Source organism: Adiantum capillus-veneris, chromosome 9 (genome assembly GCF_014529385.1).
Source record: "Adiantum capillus-veneris isolate H3 chromosome 9, ASM1452938v2, whole genome shotgun sequence".
In the NCBI taxonomy this organism is placed as follows: Eukaryota; Viridiplantae; Streptophyta; class Polypodiopsida; order Polypodiales; family Pteridaceae; genus Adiantum; species Adiantum capillus-veneris.
In genome coordinates, this window is record NC_140939.1 from 109259650 (window position 1) to 109278658 (window position 19009).

At 38.1% G+C, this 19009-nt stretch overlaps 1 long non-coding RNA gene across 1 annotated transcript in view; it reads right to left on the reverse strand.

Moving 5' to 3' along the window:
- Positions 1–12780: 12780 nt before the first annotated feature.
- The window catches only part of LOC147450960 (uncharacterized), a 61141-nt gene continuing 54912 nt past the window's right edge, over positions 12781–19009 (reverse strand). Inside the window, exon 4 of the long non-coding RNA XR_015189177.1 lies at positions 12781–13074. This is a non-coding gene — a long non-coding RNA (uncharacterized LOC147450960). The remainder of the gene's footprint in view (positions 13075–19009) is intronic.

The window sequence follows — 19009 nt, forward strand, 5'->3', positions numbered from 1 at the left end:
AAGCTGACATCAGAGTAGACCAAGGTGTTAGCACCACAAAATAAGCTTAGGGATCTAGTTTCACCCAATTTGGAGCATCCTTATCTTAGATAACCTCCCAGATAAGTTGACAACAACCAAGAAAGAATTAGGAGGGATAGGCCTGCCAAGGGGTGTCAGAATCACAAAGCGGAACTTGGGCTGAATAGAGCATAAGAAGGAGAGTCTAAAGTTTAGACCAATTCTCAGCCTAGAAACATCATACACGTATGAAGTCTCCAGGCATAGATAGGGGCCAGATTAAGATTTTAACCAGCCAAGAGCCTTCTTTGTGACCCTACGATCCCATCTGTCCTTTCAGACTAGGGTGTAGAAGGAATCAAGTCCATTTATACATTTGTTTGGTTGAGATTAATCCTCTAATTATATTGACCAACACCGTAGAGCACTTAACTGTATATAAGGAATCAAGTCCTTATATACAGTTGTTTGGTTGAGATTAACCCTCTAATTATACCAACCAACACCGTAGAGCACTTAAGTGAGAATCACTAGTTTGGCAAAGAATATCCCCGATGAATCTTATTGGAACTAATCTTGCGATTATCACATTCTTTTGTATTAAATAGCTCATACAGAACTTATTCTTTTTTTGAATTATATGACTTGTATCTATTCTATCACATGTTTATATTTTTAAGATAAAATCTAAAGCAAGAAACCTTGATTTCTTAGAGGTAAATTGATTATGAGACTATTAATGTGTGTGTGTGTGTGTATTTTATATATATATATATATATATATATATATATATATATATATATATATATATATATATATATATATATATATATATATATATATATATATAACATTTGTATGTAAATTTGTTTTATTTTCAAAAAACTCATGTTTGAAAAAATATTTAGGTTTTACAAGAGAAAAATATATATAAGCACAAAGAACAATTTGAAGTTTAACAAAAAAAAAAGAGAAGGTAGGATTCTAACGAACTGTCTTTCTGCTATTGAGAATATGTGATTATATATGTTTGTAATATATAGCTTTTAAATCTTCACATATGTATGTGCATATAAAAAAATAGATTACATAAAAATTTGATAGTTTTCTTATACAAAAATTTCTATTGAATCATTAAGAACATAAGAGTAATTATTAGTTTCTATTATCTATAAGTATCAAATGTATTGATAAAAATTGACAAGCATAAACATACAAATCATATGTTACTATATTCTTATATCTACATATACTCTACCACATAGAATATAGATACCAAAATATTGGTAGAAACTATTATTGTGTACACATTCATAGAGCTAACAAAAAGGTATCTTCAAATACATAAAGAAATCTATCTGTTTTGTTGAAATATTTTTTATCATGTACGTAAGTATGAGGTTACATATAAATTGATTATTATACTTATTAATTTTTAAGAAATTTAAAATGGACATAGTTAAAATTGATAATCTACAAGTAGTTTCTAGAAATGAATAATAATTTGAGCAATATGTGTAGATTACTTAGAAAAGTATGATAATGTGCTTTTAAATATTGGATGAAATATTATTTGCAGATACATCAATAAAATCTTGATGTACATAAATTTGAGAAGAAATATTTCTAAATCTATGTGAATTCATATATGTTTTAAAAAAAATAGTTTTATACATTAAAAATTGACCGAAATCTGACATTTAGATTTTTTTTTCATCATTGATAATTATGCCTATTGATTTCAAATAACTTGCTATCTTCCCCCCCCCCCCCCCCCCCCCCCCCCCCCCCCCCCCCCCCTATAAATCACATACACACACATACACGTGCATAAATGCTCATTGCAACAATGTAATTTTTTCATTTAGAATTTGATATTTATTTCATAAAATTGATTACTATATACACAAACTATATATTCAAAAACGAACATGCAAACACATACTCCCTCCCTCTCTCTCTCTCTCTCTCTCTCTCTCTCTCTCTCTCTCTCTCTCTCTCTCTCTCTCTCTCTCGCTCGCTCGCACGCACACACACACACACACACACACACACACAAGTTTAATTATACAATGAGTTATTGTCTTCAGAGTTCAAGGACATAAAACGGATGTCGATGATGCTATAGTTCATGGTAAAACAAATTGATTTAAAGTTATACTCAATTAAAAAATATAAATACAATTAAATTGCATCAAATTTTAATAACATAAAAGAGGCACTTATTGGGTATGATAACATTTTAATTATACAATGAATTATTGTTTTCAGAGTTCAAGGACATAAAACGGATGTCAATGATGTTATAGTTCATGGTAAAACAAATTAATTTAAATTTATACTCAATTAAATAATAAATGCAATTAGATTTCATCAAATTTTTATAACATAAAAGCGACACTTATTGAGTATGATAACATTTTTACTATAGAATATCATTAAAGAAAATGAAGAAGAAAGTGTTGAAACGATTCGTATTAGCAACCGAAAAAACAAAGGAGCTAAGAAAGAATATCAAAGTGAAGTTGAATTAAAGGCTAACAAGAGAAGAGACAAAGCACCGAAATTTGACTGCTCAACTTCACCATCTTTCCATTAAAAAATCATGGATCTATTTAGTACAATAGATCTAAACCATGAAATGTATATGAAATATTTTTCATATATATGGGGTGAGCTAAATGGCACTCCAATCCATGGAGTAGTACCAATGCAAGTTGAAGTTGATGTTACCATATACATGTGGTAGTGATGTGTGTGAACACACTAGGACCGCCGGGGCATTTTTTCCCTCTTTAGGAGGTTTTTTCCCCCGTGCATTGTATATACGCCCATCACTCTAGGGCTAACTATCTTTCCATTGCACACTAAGTAACATACTCTCTATTGTGTGCCTTGAGCTTCCTTCGTCTTCTCCAAGCTGTGTGTGTTTCTCTGCAACCCTAATTCCAACAATTGGTATCAGAGCAGGTCACGTCCTCCCGGGCTTAGTCGCCAGCTGCTCCAGCACATGCCTGCTCACTTTCTCCGATTTGAGTGAGCTTTGGCGAGCGTTCGCAGGTCGACAAATATTTTGGGTAAGCTCGAAGAGCTTGCTCTGCTCAGAATTTTGATTTGGGCTCATTTCGGCCTCCGTTTCCACTACGGGCAGTACTGCACAGGCTATTTCGTCATTTTGTGCAGATTTTCTTGCATTGCCGTTTTCTGCATAACAGGTGCCTTATAGTCTTCTACGGTTTGTGCTATATAGCACAAGTTGTTCCCGCTCCATTTCTCCTATTTTCGGGCAGTTTTCACATCAGGTGCAGCATTTACCATGGCTGACAACAACAACACAGATGTGTTCAAGATGTTTGCTGCCGAGGACAGGTTGGATGGGGACAACTACCCTATGTGGGCTTATATGATGCAACATGTTCTTGTGTCAAAAGGTGTATGGAATATTGTGCAGGGCATTGATGTACGTCCTGGTTCTGAAGATGTAGGCGATATTGAGGATGTTGCAGGTCTTGCTGCAAGGATTGCAACTGTTAGAGTTGTTTTTCCTACGGCAGAACAAGCTCGTTGGGATGTTAAGGATGCGCAGGCTCATGCATTGATTGCGTTTTCTGTGAAGCGCACCATTATTCCTCACATCCGTTCAGCAAAATCTGCAAAACAGGCTTGGGATATTCTAGCAGGTCTTTATGCAAGCCGCAATGAGGCTAAAATTGCTTTGCTGCGTAAAGAGCAAGAGTTGAAGATTATGCATGAGGAAGATGATATGGACACTTTCCTTGCTAGTGTCAAGGATATCAATGAGCAACTCATTTCTGCAGGTGAAGTCATTTCGGACAGTTCCCTTGTGCAGACTGTTCTTGATGCCTTACCAGATTCCTACCAGACTTTTGCTAGTACTTGGAGACTGATGACCCAAGGAAATCCTGAAGTTGTCAAGTTTGATGCATTATGCACATTGCTGTTGCAAGAGTCACTTTCTAGAAAAAACAGGACTAGGCAGCGTGCAGTTGAACAGGATTTTATTGCTTCTCAAAGAAAGGGTGGTAACAGTAATGCAACCACTTCTTATGGTTCTGCTGCGAGTGGCAAAAATTCTGTTCCTAATGCTTCTGCTGGCAGCACTTCGTCTGGCAATTCTGGTGATAAGGGCAAAAAGAAGATGCGTTGCCATTATTGTAAAGCCAATGATCACTTGATCAAGTCGTGTCCTAAGTTGAAGTCCAAAGAGGCTAAGAAGAAAGAGGGTGGTTCCACTGCAAATGCTGGTTCCACTACAAATGCAGCCATTGTTGAGTCTTCTGTGAAAGGAGATTGTGATGCTGATGTTGATGCAGAATGGGCTTTTAGCGCAGAGTGCACTTACAATCCTGCTGTCCATGATGCATGCTTGTCAGTTGCTGCAGATTCACATGTGTGGTATTTCGACAGTGGTGCTACAAAGCACATTACCTCACATCGTGAATTGTTTACCTCTCTAGAGTCTGTCCCTCATGGGAATTCAGTCACTTGTGCCAACAACGCCTCTTATCCAGTTCAGGGAGTTGGAAAGATTGTGCTCACTGCTGCTAATGGCAGTTCCTTCACACTTGTTGATGCACTTTATGTACCTGGGATCAAGAAGAATCTCTTGTCTGTATCCGCACTTGCTAGACTTGGACTTGTAGTCAAATTTGTGGATGACAGATGTACAGTTCATGATCTCAGTTTTGGTGATGAAATTGTTGCATCTGGGCTTTTGTGCCGTGGGCTGTATAAGCTCACTTTGTATGACAAGTGTGGACAAAATTTTGCAAATGCTGTTGCAGATTCAAGGGCTATTTCAGATGCAAAACTTTGGCATGCACGTTTTGGTCATATGAATTTTGCCAGTTTGCTGCGTTTGCAGAAATCTGATATGGTTGCTTCTTTGCCGCCTCTTGAAGCACCTGTCAAACATGTTTGTGAAGGCTGTATTCTGGGTAAAATGCAGCGTTCTAAGTTTCCAAAGGATGGTTCAGTTAGGGCCACATGCAGGTTGCAGCTTGTGCATAGTGATGTTTGTGGGCCCATGCAAACTCCGTCCTTGGACAATTACCTGTACTTCGTGACTTTCATTGATGATTACTCCAGGCATGCATGGGTATTTCCGCTTAAAGCGAAGTCCGAAGTTTTTATGTGCTTCAAACAATTTTTGGCTATGGCTGAAAATGTCTCAAAATGAACTATGGGCACCCTCCGTTCCGATCGAGGGAGGGAGTATATGTCTCATGAATTTAATGCATTTCTGGCTAGTCGTGGGATAAAACACCAATGTACAGTGCCTTATACACCTCAACAAAATGGTGTTGCTGAGAGGAAAAACAGGTCACTAACGGAAATGGCACGATGTATGGTCAAAAGTCAAGCTTTGCCGCATTCTTTTTGGCTTGAGGCCATCATGTGTGCCACTTATGTGCTTAACAGGTGTCCTACGAAAGCTTTGCAGTCTATTACTCCATATGAAGCATGGCATGATAGAAAACCTTCTATTGAGCACATGCGTGTTTTTGGCTGTTTGGCATATGCTTTGGTGCGACAAGTGCAGCGCAGAAAATTGGATGATAAGGCTGTCAAATGTATTTTTGTTGGTTATAGTGCTGAAAGCAAAGGTTACAGGTTGTATCATCCGCAAACGAAACGTATTCTGGTTTCACAGGATGTAGTGTTTGTGGAAGACTCTGTTCAGCCCTTGCTGTCATGTACTAGAGACAGTAATGTTAGCTCACAGGACATTTATGACACTTTGTTGCCTCTTTTCAGTGGTGGAAATACGAATGTAAGTTCCAATGAGGCAAATGTACAGCCTATGGGGGTTTCTGAAAATGTTTTAGAACAGCCTATTACTGATGCAGATGTACATGATGTACTTGATGAGGAAAGGGCTGAAAATGAGCGGGCTAGAGGTATGCCAAAATGGCTGGTGCACACTTTGCGTGACAGTAAATTGGATGCACCTTTATCTAGTCGTACTCGTTCAGGCTCTCGCCATGCATCTTATGCATCAGATTGTTATGCTTTGGCTGTGTCTAGTTTACATGATGTTGAGGAGCCTCTGTCTTTTGATGAAGCACAGAATTCAGAAAATTGGATTGTTGCCATGAAATCAGAATATGATGCACTTATAGAGAATGACACATGGACTTTATGTGATTTGCCTCCTGGCAAAAAGGCCATTGGTACGAAGTGGGTTTACAAGTTGAAACGCAAGCCGGATGGTGAGATCGATCGCCATAAGGCTCGACTTGTTGCAAAGGGTTATGCACAACAAAAAGGCATAGATTATGAAGAGACTTTTGCTCCCACTTGTCGTATGACTACTGTACGTTTTCTATGTGCATTGGCAGCTCATTTTGGTTGGGATGTACATCAATCAGACATTGTTACTGCTTTCTTGAATGGTGACATATTTGAGGAAGTTTATGTAACGCAGCCTTGTGGTTTTGTCATAAAAGGACAAGAGGACAAAGTGTGCAAATGTAAGAAGGCTTTGTATGGGTTGAAGCAATCTCCTCGTGCTTGGTATGAGAAAGCTGACACTCATTTGGTTAGACGAGGCTTTCGTAACAGTCCAACAGAAAGCACATTGTATGTAAAGCGTGAGGATGATGTATTTCTCATTGTGGTTCTTTATGTTGATGATTTGCTGATCACTGGACCAAATGAGAGACATATTGCTGAATTTAAGGCTGATTTGAATGCTACTTTCAAGATGAAAGATTTGGGGCTGTTGCATCATTACTTGGGTATACAGTTTAAGCAGTGTGATGGTGGTATTGCCTTGTGTCAGAAAAGTTACATAGAGACATTGCTATGTAAGTTTGGACTTGAGGATTGCAAACCTATTTCCACTCCCATGGAAACAGGTTTGAAGTTGAGTCTACATGATGCTGGCGATCCTGCTGATGTCACTCTTTACCAAACTGCTGTTGGCTGCCTCATTTATGTATGCAACACGAGGCCAGATATTCAGTTTGCAGTCTCGCAGGTCAGCAGATTTATGCATAGCCCAGGGTCTAAGCATTGGCAAGATGTCAAGAGGATTTTCCGCTACCTTAGTGGCACTTTACATCTTGGCTTGTTTTATCCCAAGGGGGGATCATTGACGCCAGACTTACATGCTTTTTCGGACTCAGATTGGGCTGGTTGTTTTGACACGCGAGTGTCCACAAGTGGTTTTTGTTTCATGCTTGGCAGTTCATGTATATCATGGTTGAGCAAGAAGCAACCTACTGTGGCCACTTCGAGTTGTGAGGCTGAGTACAGGGCAGTCTTCACAGCTACGGTTGAGTGTGTATGGCTCAGACGCCTTATGGCTGACTTGGGTGTTGGACAGGACACTGCCAACACTATCTACACTGACAGTCAGAGCGCATTGGCAGTTGCGAGGAACCCAGTTTTTCATGCTCGCACAAAGCACATTGAGGTGCATTACCACTATGTCAGGGAGAGGCTCTCAGCAGGAGAGATCAGCTTGGCTTATGTGCCAACACAGGACAACCTTGCAGATCTTTTCACAAAGGCATTGTCTCGTGAGAAGCTTGAAGCTTTCCGCAAAGCTTTGGGGTTACTCCCCTTTGTGGACTGATCCTGTCCTCAGGGCATGGCACTTCCCTTTACTCATGTGCCAGCTCTCGTTCACCGCATCACTCCAGGGGGGATTTGTTACCATATACATGTGGTAGTGATGTGTGTGAACACACTAGGACCGCCGGGGCATTTTTTCCCTCTTTAGGAGGTTTTTTCCCCCGTGCATTGTATATACGCCCATCACTCTAGGGCTAACTATCTTTCCATTGCACACTAAGTAACATACTCTCTATTGTGTGCTTTGAGCTTCCTTCGTCTTCTCCAAGCTGTGTGTGTTTCTCTGCAACCCTAATTCCAACAGTTGAAAGGACATCTTTGAAGATTCTAGGGGAGACAAAGGAGATTAAAGACAATGTTAAAAGTATAAAAGATCATATGGGAACATCCCAAAATCCTTATGATAGCATCATTAAAGATCTCAACAATGAGATAATGAGCAATCAAAAACATAAATGAGTTTAAAAAGGAGATTAAAGACAATGTTAAAAGTATAAAAGATCATATGAGCACATCCCAAAATCTTTATGATAGCATCATTGCAAATCTCAACAATGAGATAATGAGCAATCAAAGACATAAATGAGTTTCAAAAAATGAGTCTTGAATTTAAACACAACGAAAATTGCAAGCAAAGAAATCAAACGTAGTTTATTTTCATCATTGGTCAAAAAGAACATTTGCTTCTTGAAAAAATATTTCATTTGGGGAAGAAATAAAAAATCATATTATTTAATGAGATATAAATTTATGAACCAAAATTATGAAAAACATTATGGAAATTTCTCATTATATGTGAGATATTATTCATCATATATTGCTATAAAGTGGAAGTACCTCAAAACAAAGTATTATCCACAAAATATGTATACTCTATAATCCATTCCCTCAAGAGAATTATCAATCCCAAAAGAAATCAAAGCCCTTTTTAAAACCATACCGTATACAAAATTCATATATCATTTTTACATTAAATTGTCTCCAACTAGTATCTAATTTATCTTTTAATATGATGAAAACAAAAAATCAAATCAAATATATGCTCATAGTAGCTAATTAAAATATAAGCATATAAGACCTGATAATAGTTTTATGACTATAAATTATAAATGTAAGTATCTATGTACATACATATTAGCATAAATTTTGTATGTTTATAGGTAGTAGATATCTACATACATTTATATTTATGAATTTATATTTGTGTTATGATATTCCAATTTTAAAACGATAGAATTATGTTACTATAGATACAGATGGAAAGAAAAATATTCAAGAACTTCAAAAGATTCTCAAAAGTTCAAGAAAAGATCGTCAACAAATAGAAATAGAGAGAAAAAGTTTCAAAAGAACACAAAAATTGAACTTTGATGGATTTGAAATTAATCAAAGTAAATCACTCAATATGTTAAAAAAAATAGGTACAAACAATATCTTAACTATACAAATTTCAATAGCTTTATTGAAACCATTTATAAAACTAGATATATAACAATATGTTGTATTTTATTTTAAATACAGTTACTTTGAGAGCAAAATATTTGGAGCATCTTTATAGGATTTTAGATTACTCACAAAAATTAGCAAGAGAGAGAACACAAATAAAGAAAAAGAAAGAAGTTGCAAAAGCAGCTAAACAAAAGCCACAACTTCAAAAAAAATAATGAAAATCAAAACATCATATGTTAAATCTTCACGAGATATAGAACATATTGGTATGTCGTATATTAATAACAAATTAAGAGCAGTAATTCATATTCTATAAAAAAAATAAATTAAGTAATAAAGAATACATGGATTAAATATTACATCATAAAATGGAGCAGAAGAAATGAATTCAAACTCTCCAAGGATAGGCATGAAATAAAAACAAGATTATAGGAGATCAAAAGAAGAAATACGTCTCTCCATAGATCATATTATAGCAAACGTTAGCAATGTTGATCATCCTTCTCTATTGCCTATTCAACAACACAATGTAGCTCAACATACTTTGGGAATATTAAACTTCAAGTGTTAGTTTTGCTCTACCATTCTTTGGAAAGATGACACAAAATGTTTTTCAAAACATTAAAAAAGTAAACATTGCTGCAATAATGGCAAAATATCTTTGAAAAATCTCCCAAAACCTCCTCAATAACTCAAAGATCTACTTGAGTCATATGATTCAAAAAGCATAAATTTTTGAAATAATATCTGCGCTTATAATAGTGTTGTCTTTTGCATCTATTGAGACGAATATTGACAAAAGTCTCACAAAAAAGGAGTTTATAATTTTAGAATACATAGATCCATATATCTCAGAACTGATAATTTATTATCGAATGAAAAAGATGAAATTCAACAATCGGAGTATACTCAACTATATGTTTACGACACAAAACATGGGCTAAAAATTTGACTAAAGGGAATGACCAAAATAGATGCAACAATTGTTCTTACTTCGCAAAAAATGATGTATATTTGAAATCCGTATGCAAAATGTTTCAAAGCATTTGGAGAACATTTGAATCAGAATGCCAACAGTGATGTCAAATTAGTGATTCATGAGTCCAAAATGCTTTTGGTTAGGTAATAATTAATCGAATCTAAGAAATGAAGTATATTGAGGACTTTTTGATATGGTGATTACAATGGATGCTTCGATCAAAATTAATGGAAACATTACAAGAAAAAGAATCATTTTACCATCAAGTTTCCAAAGTGGACCACGTTTTATGCATCAACTTTATCAAGATGCACTGGTAATTGTTGGATCCAATGGTAAACCAGATTTGTTTATAACATTCACATGTAATCCGAAATGGAAGAAAATTCAAGATGCTTTTCTTCCAAACCAAAAACCTAATGATCAACATGACTTAACTACAAGGAGTTTTTCACAAAAAACACAACGAATTAATGACTTATTTCACAAAGCAGCAGTTTTTTGACAAAGTCAAGGGTCATGTTTTTGTCATCGAGTTTAAAAAGAGAGGTTTATTCCATTTTCATATTCTTCTAATCTTGGCAAAGAAAAGCAAACCAAGTAATATTGCACACTTTGACAGATTGGTTTGTGTTGAATAAACAAAGAAATTTTTTTTGAACTTTATAATATTGTTTGTCGATGCAATATACATGGTCCATGTGGAGATTTTAATAAAAATGCATCTTGCATGAAAAATAATAAATGCATTCTCCATTATCCAAGAAAATTTTGCCGAAACCACTACATTGGATGGTGATGGATATCCAATATATATGAGACACGACAATGAAAAATTAATACAATCTAAAGAAGGGAAGTTGGATAATAGATGAATTGTTCCTTATAAGCCATTTTCTACTATAAAATTTAATGCACATATAAACGTAGAGGTTTGTTCAACCATATTGACGGTAAAATACCTCTACAAATATGTACACAAAGGTCATGACAGAGCAACATTGTATTTTCAAGCAACTAATAATCATCAAGAAACAAAAAATGATGAAATTGATGAAATAAAAAAATACTTGAATGCAAGATATTCGGATGGTGATGGATATCCAATATATATGAGACACGACAATGAAAAATCAATACAATCTAAAGAAGGAAAGTTAAACCATTTATATTTTCAAGACAATGATGATTTGAGGCAAATCCATATTTGTAAAAAACTAATAATTTTATAATAGGTCTATTTAGAGAATCAAAACGATTTATATTTTTAAAACAATGAGGCAAATTATTGAAAAGGAAAAAAATCAAAAGACAACTCTTACAAAATGCTTTGAATGTAAAAAAAATAAAACAAAGCGCAAAAATTATTGTACCCTAATTTTCCAAAAAAAGTAGGTTCGAAATAAAACATTGTGTAAGTGGACTAAACAGAAAACAAGACTATCAATTGATAGAATGTATTATATATTTCCCATCAACAGGCGAACATTATTTTTTTAGAATGCTATTAACAAAATGCAATGGGTACAAGTCTTTTGACGAATTAAAGACCTTTAAAAACCAATTCTATGCAACCTATAAGGAAGCAGAGGTCTTTTGGAAAGCGATGACAATTTTCATGGAGAAGCTTCTATGGCTCTCGTTCAAAACCATGGCAAAAGGCATGGCGAGTGCTTGCTATGGCTCTTTTGGCTCGCCATGTCAAGGGCTTTTTTCAACAATATCAAAACTATATTTCGGTGGAGATGGATAGTGAAGTGCGTTTTTGAGGGAGGAGATTTGTAAGATGCGGATGGGTAGAGTGGAATGGGAGGGGGGGGTCTACTCAAGAGGCAAGCTTAAAAAAACTTCTTTATCAATCCAATTTGAGTGGGCACACAACTCAATCATAAGGTAGTTTACATTAAAGCAACTAAAGAACCTAATGATCAACACATGATTGAAGTACATTAAAGAGAGTTACAAATCAAACCTATGTTTTAGAATGCCAACATGATGGTTTCATACATCTAGATGAATCCAAGATAAGCCTAAATTTATCTTCAAAGGAAAGTGCAAGGTATAGACTCGTGGATATAATCTACAAGACAATATAACCATCAGCTCCATCGTCTAACAATGTCAATGCCCAAGAGTGGGTGTTGGCTAATACATGGTCCTATGCACGCGCGCGCACGCGCGCACACACACACACACACACACACACACACACAGAGAGAGAGAGAGAGAGAGAGAGAGAGAGAGAGACGCATCATTACAAAGATCAGTGTACTGAGTTTCTTTCATAACTCGAGGGATGCAAGGCAGACTCAGCCATGATGAAGCCTGGCACAAGGCAAAGCATTAAACAGAAAAAGTAGCACAAAATAAGGTAGTTGATCAAGCATATCCACCACAGAAGATAAATTAGCATGGTATCAATTGGTCATAACTCGGACGAAAATTTTCAGAAGTGTACAATCAGCTTGTCCGTTACATGACCACTATATATATATGTTTTCATCCGCATAACATGAACCAACCTTCTGCTTTGAGGTCTATCAAATATAAGTAGGTAAACAAGAGTAATAGTAACAACTTCCATACAACAATTTTAGAGTCTAGATATGATCCATTTGCCTTAATTATGCGTAAGATTAAAGTTAATCTCTTCTTCCTAAAAGTTAGGTTCACCATATATTCCTGAAAAAGATTCTTGAAACTTGCATGCAACTTTTCATGTCACATAAGACGCATCGTACACAATATGAGTAGCATTAACAAACTATTTAGCACCACGATTGAAAGCAAAACCATATAAATTTCTGAAGTTAAATTTATATATTTAACTTTATAACATCGCATTGTTCATAAATTTAACTTTATAATTTTATACCATATGGCATCCTACAGGTCTTTGCAATGAACAACCTGTCTCTACACCGAGTACCCACAAGCTTCAAAACTCCGCACTTGAGCACCTTGGCAAGACGGTAACACAAGAAAGCCAGCATCAAACATCTTGTCACATGCTACCACTGGCCATGCTATCACAGAGAGAGATCTACGAAAAAAGAACCTCGTCAAGATTGGCTATGCCTGACTTCAACACCAGCTTGTGCATCAAAAAAAGAATTGATCATTTTGCAAATTTCATTGCACGTTCCAAATTTTGACATCCGGTAATTTTACCCATAATCAGTGCTAAAAACAATCTCTCGTCCATTAGTTAATGAGCATTCAAAGGGGAATTTAGAATAGACCTTCATCACTCCTTTTTTCTTCTCGTACATGAATTTCAACATTTAAAGCATTGTTTTGGTAGAATCCAAATTTGTGCTTCTGCAAACTTTCCCTACAAACTGTTTTCAAATGTCAAATTTTGTCTTCTTTTTCATTTTCAGACGGAACAAGTGTTATTATTCAATAGCTAGTCCGCTCGAAATTTTAGGTGCAGAAACAAAAAATTCCAGGTACACTTTGATCTGCTGCCTCTTAATTTGTACCGCATATAACACATCATTACAACTTACAATGGAATAAAAACTAGGCCTAGATATAGTTACACAGAAAGCTGCCATAACATAGCTTCCAATTCACACATTGATGGACTGTCAACACCATATCAAACGGGCCAGGCTGTGTCTTGATATATCACAGCCACACAAACAAAGCTGCCATAACATAGCCTCAGCACTATCTCACACGGGCATGGGCAGGAGGATAACCTAGCTTCTAATACACCGGGCATGTTCCAGCTTTACCACACCGCATCGCACGCCTTAAATGCTCCCAACCGTAGATCCCATTTGAAACATGCCAGTGTAAGATAGTGTGGATGCTACAATGTTCTGGATTCATTGGGAGTGGCGTTTACAATATACAACCTTTAATGCAATTTTAATCAGCTGAAATCTCAAATATAAACTAGATTCCAAGCGTGTCTTGCCAAAAAATCGACGTAAATTTTACACATTACAGTATTATAACTTGAAAACACTTTGAAATTTGACACAAAAATCGGTAACGATTTAATTAATTGGAAGTGATTTTGTTAAGCATTATTGGGAGCAGCACTTAACAAGTTCCGTAAAAAGAAAGCCACTTTTTGTAGCTTTAAAGGTACTGAAGTACTGTATGCGTTCACAAGGACCGTTTAAAACCCCATGTTAAAATTTTGACACGAATTGATTGATCCCTCTTCTTTTCTGAATTAGCACTATTTTTTCAAAAAAACACCCTCGTTAACATATCTCTGTTGAATGCTTAAATTTTGAAAAATAAAAAACCTCTCCTATTGAATTCACGTGGTATATTAACATGATTATCTAGCAGACCCCCAAGCTTACGTACCAAAAGAAATAATCTAAGAATTCTCAAGAGGTCTAAACATAAAATTCTTACGCCAAATTAACAAAATAAATGAAGTACTAAAGTTGTCTTTCCATAACCATCTAAGGGCTAATCCAATTAAACACACAAACTTAGAGGTACCAAGTAACTTGTGCTATGAGTGGCAGCAAAGAGGACTCATCTGAGTGAAATGGCAGAAGACAACAGAAGGAAGAATACGTAGGAAGTTTCTCTAGAAGTTGAGTTGTCCAGCTTTTTCAATGATTGAGGGACTACATATTCAATCTTGGAATGTGAAGGGCATCAAATCGGTAAAAAAGAGTGCTCTGTTTTAGGACAAGATAAGAAAGTCAACTACAAACTGTCGGGTGATCCAAGAACATCACTTGGATGCCGCCAGTTGTAGGAAACAAGCAACAGGGAAAAAGCTCGCGTTCTACGAGGAGGGAGAACTTGGTATCAATGGGGTGCGAACTATAATAAATAGGGATCTTGAACTGCAAGTGGTGTTGAATCATGTCTCAGGGGGAGTCTGGGGCATGAGAATTAAGTGGGCAAAGCAATTTCTCACCATTATTAACAGATACATACTTGTGATGCCAACATAACAGCCAAATAAGCCTTTGAAAGGAGATCCGTGCATCATGGAAAATATTAATATGGTGGAAGCTAGAGAGGACAAGACGGGCTCATCTAGCCTGCTGGCATGTTCGGAGAAAACAAAATGGGAAGCTCATGGGCACTGACCGACTTACGGATGATTGGTCCATGGAATAGCTCACCTTGCTTAACATGCACCAGCTTCCAAAATGCCAATACGGCCTCCCGTCTGGATATTTGCTAGCTCTTGCACCAAGGGATTGGCTTCCACCATCAATGGAGCGAAGTGTAAGGAGGTTAGGACTCCCTCATCCTAACCCTAGCCAACCTGCACATCCCGGCCGAGGGGCATAAACCCTAGCAAAAGAAGAAGAAGAAGAAGAAGACTTTCAAAGTTACTGAAGTCGGCCAAGGGGCCTAAAACCTCTAATTGAAGACTTAGGGGTTAGGATGAAAAATCCTAACCCTAACAACTTGTAGATCAGTGGCCAAGCAGCCTAAAACCCTAAAAACACTTCCACAAGCCAATTATGCATAAAATATGTTGACATGGTAGGCTATATAGACATCATGGATTTTGCGCTGGCAAGTTGTACGGAATTCCATGATTTGCGCTAAAACCTCTAATTGAAGACTTAGGGGTTAGGATGAAAAATCCTAACCCTAACAACTTGTAGATCAGTGGCCAAGCAGCCTAAAACCCTAAAAACACTTCCACAAGCCAATTATGCATAAAATATGTTGACATGGTAGGCTATATAGACATCATGGATTTTGCGCTGGCAGGTTGTACAGAATTCCATGATTTGGGGCACCAGATTTTGGACCACATGATTTGAAAACTTTGCTTTCATGCAATTGCTTTTGGATGGGGCTTGGGCCTTTAAATAAGCCATGTGGGTTCTCTCTTTGACATTCTACCACGTGGAGAGCAGAGCAGAGCCACAAAGTTGTACCTTATTACATTAAGGAAGAGAATGGAGTCCAGAAGGGCCTCTTTATTTGGCAGTTTAAGGGAGTCAAACCTCTATTATTAAGAAAGCAATAAAAGGATAACTTTTGAATTCAAAGAGGCAAAACGACTAGTTTATTTGAATTCAAATTTCCCCCCTAAAATGAAATTTAATCTAGCGGGAAAAATCATATCATGTAACATGTGGAAAGATCTTGGAGTGTAGATTAAAGATCTATAATCTCCGCTTAAATTGGAGATCATATGTAGGAGTTATGCAAGTCCAAAAATCATAGACTTATCCATCCACTTTTTGGTGAGAAAAGTGCATCCTTTGACCACTCTTACACCTCTCTTACACACCCACCATTCTTACACACATGGCGTGCATTTATTCGTCAAAACGTTAATCACCTCCATAATCTCATAACAAATAAAGAGGCCCTCTTAGACCCATCCTCTTCCTAATGAAGGCAATATAAAGAAATACCAATGCCATCTAGGAGTGAAACTCCGCCACTCTCTCTCTCTCTCTCTCTCTCTCTCTCTCTCTCTCTCTCTCTCTCTCTCTCTCTCTCTCTCTTTTTGGGTGGAAAAGGTAGCTGTATTCTATGTTCATAAGAGACCTCTAGTGATGCGCAATGGCCTATCTCCCAAAGGAGGTACAAAAGTGGGCTACCAAATTGTGAGCTACATATACATCAAGGTGGTCTGTATGATGAATGGAAAAGAAACCACTGTGGGGGTGCATAATGCCATATGATGCAGCCATGTTCATGACAAAAAAGGACTGACGATCTTGCCCATCTATGAAGAAAGATACATCTACATTGCTCTGGTGCCCTAGAGGAGCTGGAGGAGCCGGCTGAAGAGTTCCAATGACTGCAAAGAGTATGCAGTAGCTCTGTCCAAATGGCTGTCAAAACGGTGGACGTAGGAGAGGATTGAGAGCCCAAAATGTGGGCACGGTGAGCCTTCCGCATGATCCACAATGTAATGCTACATATTGTGGTTAAACTAAGTCGCAGTGGTAGAAATCCAACTCATGCCCTGCATCTGGTATCATCTGCAGGGTGCGGCCCAAGTGACATAAAGGATTAAAATAGAGAAGGACCCACACATACACAGAAAGAATTGCGTAGTAGCGTGGCAGCTGTACGGAAAATCCGAAAATTGCGCTGACATGATGACGTGGCAGACTGTATGGATTTCTGCGTTTTGCGCTGACTGCTGTACAAAATTCCGTGATTTATGCTGGCAGCTTTTTGGCATTGCTTTTGGACCATATGCTTTTGAGTTTGAAGGCTTTTCACTATAAACTGCTTTTGGGGCCTAGGGCCTTTAAATATGAGGCTAAGACTCATTCTCTTGCATGCTTCCTGGAGAAGGTGCAATGTCTAGAGTACCGGCTTGTAATACTTGTGAGTTCGTCAATTGCTGTTGCGGATTGCTTGTGCTCTGGAGCTGGTTTGGGGAGAATAAAGGAGGTGTTAGAATGTGTGGTAGAAGATTTGACGAAGGTGGTTGAGATGGATGCCTAGGGAGATAGTGGAAGTGAGGGTGGAGGACTTGTACTTGGTAAGAAGGGTTCAACTTTTTGTGTTGATATTGCATAGGGCTCTTGAGGGGGTTGGAATGGTCTTTAAACTACCTTGTATGTGTCATACATGAGCACCTAAGAGCTGACTAGCCTAGCGAGAAGAGAACTTCCGTCTATTCGACTTGCTAGACCATACTAGACCAATTTGAACTAGGCTGACCCTAATCTATAGACTACGCTAGAACAAAATCAACCTGTTGGGACCATCCTGGATAGGGCTCGACTTGCTAAACCACGACTGACCTTCTGTATCCTTCCAAACGAGTCTGGATTATGCTCGATGAAGTGCAACCTGCCCGTAGGGCGGTAGACTTTGGCTTTCACCCGAAACTTTACTTTAGACTTTAGGACACAAGAGAAACTTCCCTGCTGCTATTGCTTCTTGCTTGAAACAAAGAGGGGCTGTGTGAATGCGCTCAGTGTGCTCAACACCCACGTGAGCTTTTGGGATACCATTCCCTCTCTTGCACGTACCAGCTTTTGGTGTATTTTTCAAGTGTTTTTTGAATCCAAAATTTTCAAAGGTGCTAACCGCTAATGACATAGCTATTAAGTGGCTATTAAAAAACAACTTTCAACCCATAAAAGTGTACTACCCAGTCATGCTTCCACCCCACAGAAACTATGTTATTAAACTTGGTAGGTCTCCCTATCCTCACCTAGACAGCTACGACGTGGGAGTGCGCTAAGCCGTGTGTAGCTCCTCTAGCTGGAGAGGTAGCTCAAGCCTCTAGCGCATCTCCTCAGTCACAAGACAAGGCATCCGTGCCCACACCTACTCTCTGCATGCATCCTGACGCTTTGACTAAGGCTCTGCTGACAGTAGATCAAGGTAGAAATCAGTGGCAACTGCACGCATGTCCTCTGGCTCTGAAGCAACTGACCCGTCGGGCCTCCTCAACTGACTGACCTTGGCATGCGAATGCCGAGGTCCCACTGCCTCAAGTCACTCTGTCACCCACCTGAGTCCATTGAGATGCCTGTCGATGGAAAGCAAACTCATGGCGCCTCTCCTCTGTGCTGACGAGCTCCTGGCGAGCTTGCTGTAATTGCTCCTCCAACCAAGGACTGTCTGGATGCTGCTCCTACATCCTCTGCAGGGAAGCAACGCCCCGTCAGAGACGCTGCTCCTCCTCTATCACTGCAGCCAGGCGATCCGAAGACTCCTAGAGAAAGAGTCGACTTAGCTGAGCAAGTCCTTAGGCCACTCTGTTAGCAGGAGAATCTTGCATGTCTAAGCTCTCTGTCCAAAGAGCCTCCACTCGCTCTCTAAGCACTGAGTCCATCAAGACCCTCTCTGGGATGCGAAGCATCGTGCTTCCCCTCCTCTGTCTATCAATCACTATAAGGATCACTGCAGCATGGTTCGAAAAGGAGGTCCTGCCAGAATGCCTACTGTCCCACCCAAGTCACAGAAGTGGTCACTAGTGTTAAAGCGATCTATCTGAGATAGATTCACGCCTCCCACTATGCAATCCGAACGAGAGAAGGCCT